Below are 7,314 nucleotides of genomic sequence, written 5' to 3'. Positions count from 1 at the left end.
GCTAATTTTTTATTTAAAAATTTTATAGAGACAGAGGGGTGGGAGGGGGTGTCTCACTTTGTTTCCCACTCTGGTCACGAACTCCTGCCTTCTAGTGATCCTTCCACCTCGGCCTCCCAAAGTGCTGGGATTACTGCCCAAAATCAGCAGCACAGGAGGGAGTGTTAACGGGAGAGCTGAGAGGCACGCCCAGGCTGAACGCTGAGATTATGAACGCTAGCGGGACGGGCTTTCAGGCCAGATTGCTACCCTCCAGCCTGACATCTATCTATGGATCGATTCCAGCTCTTGATTCGCCACTTTGAGAACGTTACTGCTGAGAGAAGCACAGAAAGTGTTTGGCAGGGCCTCCCTGTCTCTCCTAGACCAAGCATAAACTCGCTGGAGATTTAAAACAGTAGATACACAGTAGCAAAACATCCTAGGAACGCAATGTTACACAAAGCTTAAAAACTCTAGATTAGAACTTTCTAGATTTAATTCGTTACTGCCCTGACTAGATGCGTCTCCTTGGATAAGTTTATTTAACCTATTTGAGCCTCGGTTTCCCCATGTGTAAAATGATGCAAATAATAATATTTACCTCATAGCTCGGTTATAAGGATTAAGTGAGGGAATCCGGCCAGGTGGAATGGCTAATGCCTGTTATCCCACCACTATTTGAGGACGAGGAGGGAGGATTGCTTGAGGTCAGGAGTTGGAGACCAGCCTGGGCAACACAGAGAGATCCACCCTCACGCCACCCAATCCCTGTCTCTAATTTTAACACCTTAAAAAAAATTTTTTAAATGAAGTAAATTCATGTAAAGTGCTTAACATTTAGTAAATGCTCAATTGATGTTAGCCATTGTTAAACAAAAGACAACACTCTCAAATGTTACTGAATAGAATGGATGAAAAAACCATATGGGGAATTTTAAAGAATCAGAAAAACAAAAGGAAAACAGAATGTAAAACGACATTCAGTACTTTCTTCCAAGGAGCTCCCATTTCTGATGGGAAGGTGAACTAAAGCATCAGGTGGGATTAAGGTGGGAAAAATCAGGGCAAAATATAAATCATCGTGTGAACATTATTCATTGCCCAGAGTTGAGGGGCAAAATTAATTTCCGCAGAAATTTACAAAGATTCTTAAAGAGATATAAAGAAAATTTACAAAGATTCTTAAAGAGATATAGAGAAAAACATTTCCCTGTTCACCTTTGAGACAAATGGGGAGCAGAAAATGGAGGAAAAGGAGGAAGGACCCTGGAGACAGGTGGCACCTGGCAGACTAGCACCTTGGTAGCCAGCACCCAGGCCTGCTGTGCCAGACACTCCAATTCCACACCTCCCCTCCAGGACCTTCTTTTCTGGCTAAAGATCACCCTGTGAGTGGGGACCTTGAGGAAGAGGAGCAGAACAGAGGCTCATTGGCCTGGGGGGGCTTGTTAAATTCCCTAATTGCCACTGCTAGCCCTGAAATGGAATGTTTGCTCTTTACAGATAGGGGCTGCCAGTCATGAGGTTGTGAGGAGCTGGTAGTTTCCACAAGGTCTCACAAGTACTTTGATGTTGATAGTTCACTCAGGGATAGTCTAGGATGAAGATTAGGAAACTCATCTTTATTCATATAAAGAGAAATGTAACAGCCAAGCTGACTAGATATTTATCTCAGCAGGTGAGCTCATTTTCTTCCCAGTAGGAACCCGTTCTTGGGAAACCAAAACAGGATCAAAAGGCTGCTGAATGGGTTTAAAGTTATTAAATGGAAATAGGGAGGCTGTTGTAGGTCAGAGCACCTATCACCTTTGAAGGTTACATCTTCCAAGGCAATGCTGATGAACACACAGGGCCTCACCAGCACGTAGTCCTGCGCTGTCCAATAGAACTTTCTGCCGTGATGGAAAGGCCCCTCCTGATCTATCCAATATGGTAGCACTAGCCATAGCTGGCTACTGAGTTCTTGAAATGTGGCCACTGTTATTGAGAAACTGAAATTTTAATTTTATTTAATCTTAATTTTAAAACTAATAGTTAATTTATTGAAAAACTTTTGTTTTTCTTATTTTTCTTTTATTATTATTATTATTTTATTGGAAAACTTTTAAGTATGTTTGGAACAACCTGGGTACAAAAACCTGTTTTGTCAATTGCAGATTTTATGAAATCCACATATAGATCAGGTATTTCTGAGGAAGATTTTATGTCCAAATTGAGGTGTGTGACTATACACAGCAGATTTCAAAAACTTAGTATGAAAAAAGAATGTAAAATATTGCACTAATACTTGTTTATATTATTACATGTTAAAATAATATTTTTGATATATTGGGTAAAATAAAACATATTAAAATTGATCTCACCTAATGTGTTTTACTTTTTTTGATGTGACTAGAAAATTCAAAATGATAAATGTGGCTCATACTATATTTCTATTGCATAGCACTGGTATGCACACAGCAACTGTTCTTTAAATGCAGAATAAGAAGAAATGAATAAACTCTTGCCTCCTTTCAATCTGATTTCTCCTTAGCAGGGATTTTTTGTTTTAAATAATGCAAATGCAGTCTTGTCACATATTTCCCAATGCAAACACAAAACATTTGATGGATTTGCCATTGTTCTTAAAACAAGGAAAAAAAAAATCCTGCGTCTGTCCTCTGGGGCCTAGTGGAGACCAGAGTCCCAAACCAGTCACACTTGACACCTTTCATTCCTTGACCAGGCAATCTCCTTACTGCCTCGGGGCTTTTTCACAGGCCCCATCTAGAATGCTCCACCATTATCTCCTTTCCTACTTCCCTGGTAGATCTTAGTTCTCACTGCTGCAGGGAAGTCCTCGCTTTAGCTTGTACTTCTCCAACCATTCACCACAATTATAATTGCACATTTATTTGTGCGTGATTCTTTGATTGGTATCTTTTCCCCTCACTAGGCTGCAAACTTCTTGAAGGTAGGGGCCACATCTGATTTTGCCAACCACCATATCCCCAAGCACCTAGAAGAACCACAGTGATTGAGTGAATTAGATCAAGGATGAATTGATCAAAGTCTCATCTGATCTAAACTATTACGGAGAAACAGACAAATGCTTTACTCTCTTTCCTTTCTGTTACGAATATTCCTTAATGACCTAAAAGGATGCACCTTACCTAAAAGAATGCACCAAAAGCATGCCTTTAGAGCTCAGCACCTTTTCAGGGTACACCCCCTGCTCTTTCTTAAAGTTTATCTTCAGCCAGGAAGGGCTGCATTTTAAATCGGCAAATAGGGAGACCCCCCCTCAGCATTTAGCTGTGATCACTGCAGCTCTATCAGCAAGCAACATATCTGAAAATCATTTCAGGGGAAGGCGGCTAATATCATATGAGAGAATTCTTCTTAGGCAGTCAGTGATACTTCCTGACTTGGTTCTTGATTTGGGGTACATCCTATTTTGAAAGGGCAGGCCCCTGACTGCTCTGCCCGCTTTATTTTATTTTATTTTATTTTATTTTGAGATGGGATCTCACTTATATTGCCCAGGCTGGTCTCAAACTTCTTCAAGCAATCCTCCTGGCCTCAAGCAATCTTCCCACCTTGGCCTCCCAAAGTGCTGGGATTATAGGCATGAGCCACTGAACCTGGCCTATTTTAGCTGCTATTAAAATTTAAGTCTGCATGGTTATTAAAATATTTCATGTGTAACCAGGGTATTAATAGACAATCCAATCGCTCCACTTCCCTACTGAAAAATACATCTCCAGTAGGTCCCCGTCACCATGAGGTATGTGTAAGAATGAAGAGCACGGGCTCTGGAAAAAGACTGCCTGCATTCAGATCCTGGCTTTACTTACCGTAAGAACCTAGGCAAGGTGCTTAGCCAAGCCAGGCCTCAGCTTTTTGGTCTGTAAAATGGGGATCCTACCATAGCACTGACTTCACAGGGTAGGGTGGTGGAAGGATTCAATGAGATAAAATGCTTCAGATGGTGTTTGGCACGTAGTGAATACTCAGTAGATGTTACTGAGCAAATAAGGCTCTCTGAGCTGGTAACTGCCTGCCTGCCTAGGCTCAGTGCTTGACTGTTTCATGTCATACAAGATGTTCCACCAATGAGGAATGTCTTGAGGTTTCAAATGCTCACCATGTGTATTTCACTCTATTTAAGATCACACAGTCAGGCACATACACATACACACATACCAATCCAACTATTAAGATTCAGTCGTTTCCAGCTGTCACCTCCTCCAGGGAGCCTACCATGCTTGCCCTCCCTTGCCCTACAGATACCTATATCTTCTGTTTATCTCTTTCTATCATTGCCCTCACCACATGATGCTATAATTATTTGTGAGCTTCTTGCAGAGCAGAAATGTGTCCTATTCATTTTCGTAGTTAGCATTGTGCCTGGCACCAAGTAGCGTTCAATAAGTGTTAACTGAAAAAGTCCAGGTGTGCGTGAATGAATGAGGGCTCTTCCAGAAGAACAGCTGGGAGCCATTTGTCTATCAAACATTTTGATGAAGAATTATTGTTTCTGTAAAAGTGAGCACAAGGCTTAAAATTATTCCACTTTTGGCCGGGCGTGTGGCTCAGGCCTGTAATCCCAGCACTTTGGGAGGCCGAGATGGGTGGATCACGAGGTCAGGAGATTGAGAACATCCTGGCTAACACGGTGAAACCCCGTCTCTACTAAAAAATACAAAAAAACTAGCCGGGCAAGGTGGTGGGCGCCTGTAGTCCCAGCTACTCGGGAGGCTGAGGCAGGAGAATGGCGTAAACCCGGGAGGCGGAGCTTGCAGTGAGCGGAGATCCGGCCACTGCACTCCAGCCTGGGCCACAGAGCGAGACTCCGTCTCAAAAAAAAGAAAAAATTATTCCACTTTTGCCTGTTCTGTTTTTTCTAGCTTGATTTTAGAAAATATATTAATATCTTCTTAGAGAAGTGAGATTAATTCCTATCTTATATTTAGCTCCCCAGTTGCCTTGAATGATGGCAATATGATGGTGCCTAATGTTATAAAATAATTTATCTCCTCCTGCCCTCCATGTGGACTCAGTTGCTGCCAAGCACTTTCTTAAAGGAATGAAATTCAAATATTCTATATATTAAGTTATTTAAAGATAGTGTCTTCCACTGTGAGGAACCCTATAATTAAGCCACCAAAAATAGTATTTTAGCTCTAAAAAGCACTTTGGTTATCAACTGAAACAATGGACCCTCCTGTGCATGCCAATTTGAAAAATGCTGTTAGGTAATACCTAAGATTCTGTAAAACTGGAATTGGAATAAGATGTTATGAATCTATCTTCATTTCTCTTCCACTAAATCCTCTTTGCTACCCCAGCACTTTGTTCTTCACATCTAGATTTTTTGCTGAGTCTCCCTTCTCTTCCTCTCACATTCCTCTTTCTCCATCTCTTTTGTCTCACTGTTCCAGGGCAAGTGTAAGGCCACTCACCTAGATTAATGCTTGAGTTTACTTGAGAGAGGTGAGAAACAATGAAACAGAAATAAGAGATCTCAGCTGAGGTGAAGCTGGGAAGGGAGTCTGACTCAGAAGACACTAGGTTTGAATGCTGGCTCAAGTTTTTTGTCACTTCTGTGCCTCCATTTTGTCAGCTATAAAGATGACCACAGGAGTCCTATCTCACAGAGTGGTTGACAACATCCAAAGATTAGACGTGTGACAGCACTGGCATGCGAGCCCCACTAGCTGGGGAGCTCCCTCAGGTCAGAACTCTGGCTTATTCTCTGCTGAGGCCCCAGCACCTAACTCCCCATCTGGCTCGAATATTTATTGAGCAAATGAACATATTATTGATGAATTAATGGTTGATGGCCACTCTGTGTAAATTTACTCTTCCATGATATTTCCCAAAAGAAAATACTTTTTCCCTAAGTGTTTTCCTTATGGTGTTAGCTGGAATCTTGTAGAGTTTCAGAAGTTGATCGTATGAGAAAAAGAGGCCCTGTTAGCTTTTTGGATTTGAACAAAGCTAAAGAGAAATCTTCTATCCCTTCTTTCTCCCTTTCTATCTCCGTTTATAACACAAATGAGTGTGTGTCCAGACTTGAAAAAAATAGGGACAGTCCATAGAGAGGACACCAGGATAGAAGAACTAAGTGATTGGCACCTCCCCAGTCTCGTAAGATACAAGGAAAATTCCAAGGCTCACCAGACACAGTCACTCTTACCTTCTTGGCCCTAGGAAGCTGGTGAGCTCAGAGGACAAAGACCTTGAGAGCAGATGGTGTCCAGGGAAGGCGATGCCACACTGTGTTAGTTTCCTCTGGCTGCCATGACAAATTACCCACAACAAACTGGATGGCTTAAAACAACAGCAGTTTATTCTCTTACAGTTCTGTGGCCTGGAAGTCTGAAATCGATGTGTCAAGGCACGATCTCTCTGAAGGCGGTAGCAGAGCATCCTTCCTTGCGTCTTCCTAGCTTTTGGTGGTTGCCAGCAATCCTTACCATTCACTGACCTGCATACATCACTCCAATCTTTGCCTCTGTTGCCACATAGCATTTTCCCTGTGTGTCTTTGGCTTTATGTACAAATGACCTTCTTCTTATAGGGACACTAGTCATACTGGATTTAGGGCCTACCCTACTCCAGTATGACCTCATCTTCACTTGATTGTATTTGCTAAGACCCTATTTCCCATGAGGTCACATTCATAGGTTCCAGCTCTGCATGAATTTTGAGGAACGTTATTCAACCCAGTACATGCATCTTAGCAACGACAAATTTGGGCCTCGTGGTTTCCAGAGTGTGTAGATGTCACAGGAAAGTTCCCAACCATCTGCTTAGGTTTGAATCTCAGCTCTGCTATATATTAGCTGTAACCTTTAGCAGGCTACTTCATCTTTCTGTGCCTCAGTTTCCTAACTTATAGTGGAGATTATTACCTACCTCATAGGATTGTTTGTAGGACCAAAGGAGTTATTGCAAATGAAGCACTTCAGTCAGGAGCGGCCTGCTGAACAGGACCCTGGGAGGCTGCCATTGGGCCGGAAGTAGTGGAGAGAGTAGCGGCAGCGCTGACGGTGAGGAAGCCAGTTGTGATGGACATCAGAACACAGGCACTGTCTTTGTGTAAAGCTGTGCTGTCTCTAAAATGCACTTTCACATTCATATCCTACCAGTGAATAGTCCCCACCTAACACTCAACACACACACATACACACACACACATGCTGTTGTGAAGTCAGACTGGAGCCTACTGACCAGTAGTCTGTGAGCTTCTTCTCCCTTCTCTAAATAACACCCACCCAGGCTGGGCACAGTGGCACATGCCTGTAATCCTAGCACTTTGGGAGGCTGAGGCGGGTAGATCACCTG

This window comes from Macaca fascicularis, chromosome 9 (genome assembly GCF_037993035.2).
Source record: "Macaca fascicularis isolate 582-1 chromosome 9, T2T-MFA8v1.1".
Taxonomy (NCBI): Eukaryota; Metazoa; Chordata; class Mammalia; order Primates; family Cercopithecidae; genus Macaca; species Macaca fascicularis.
Note: the sequence above shows the minus strand (reverse complement) of the source record.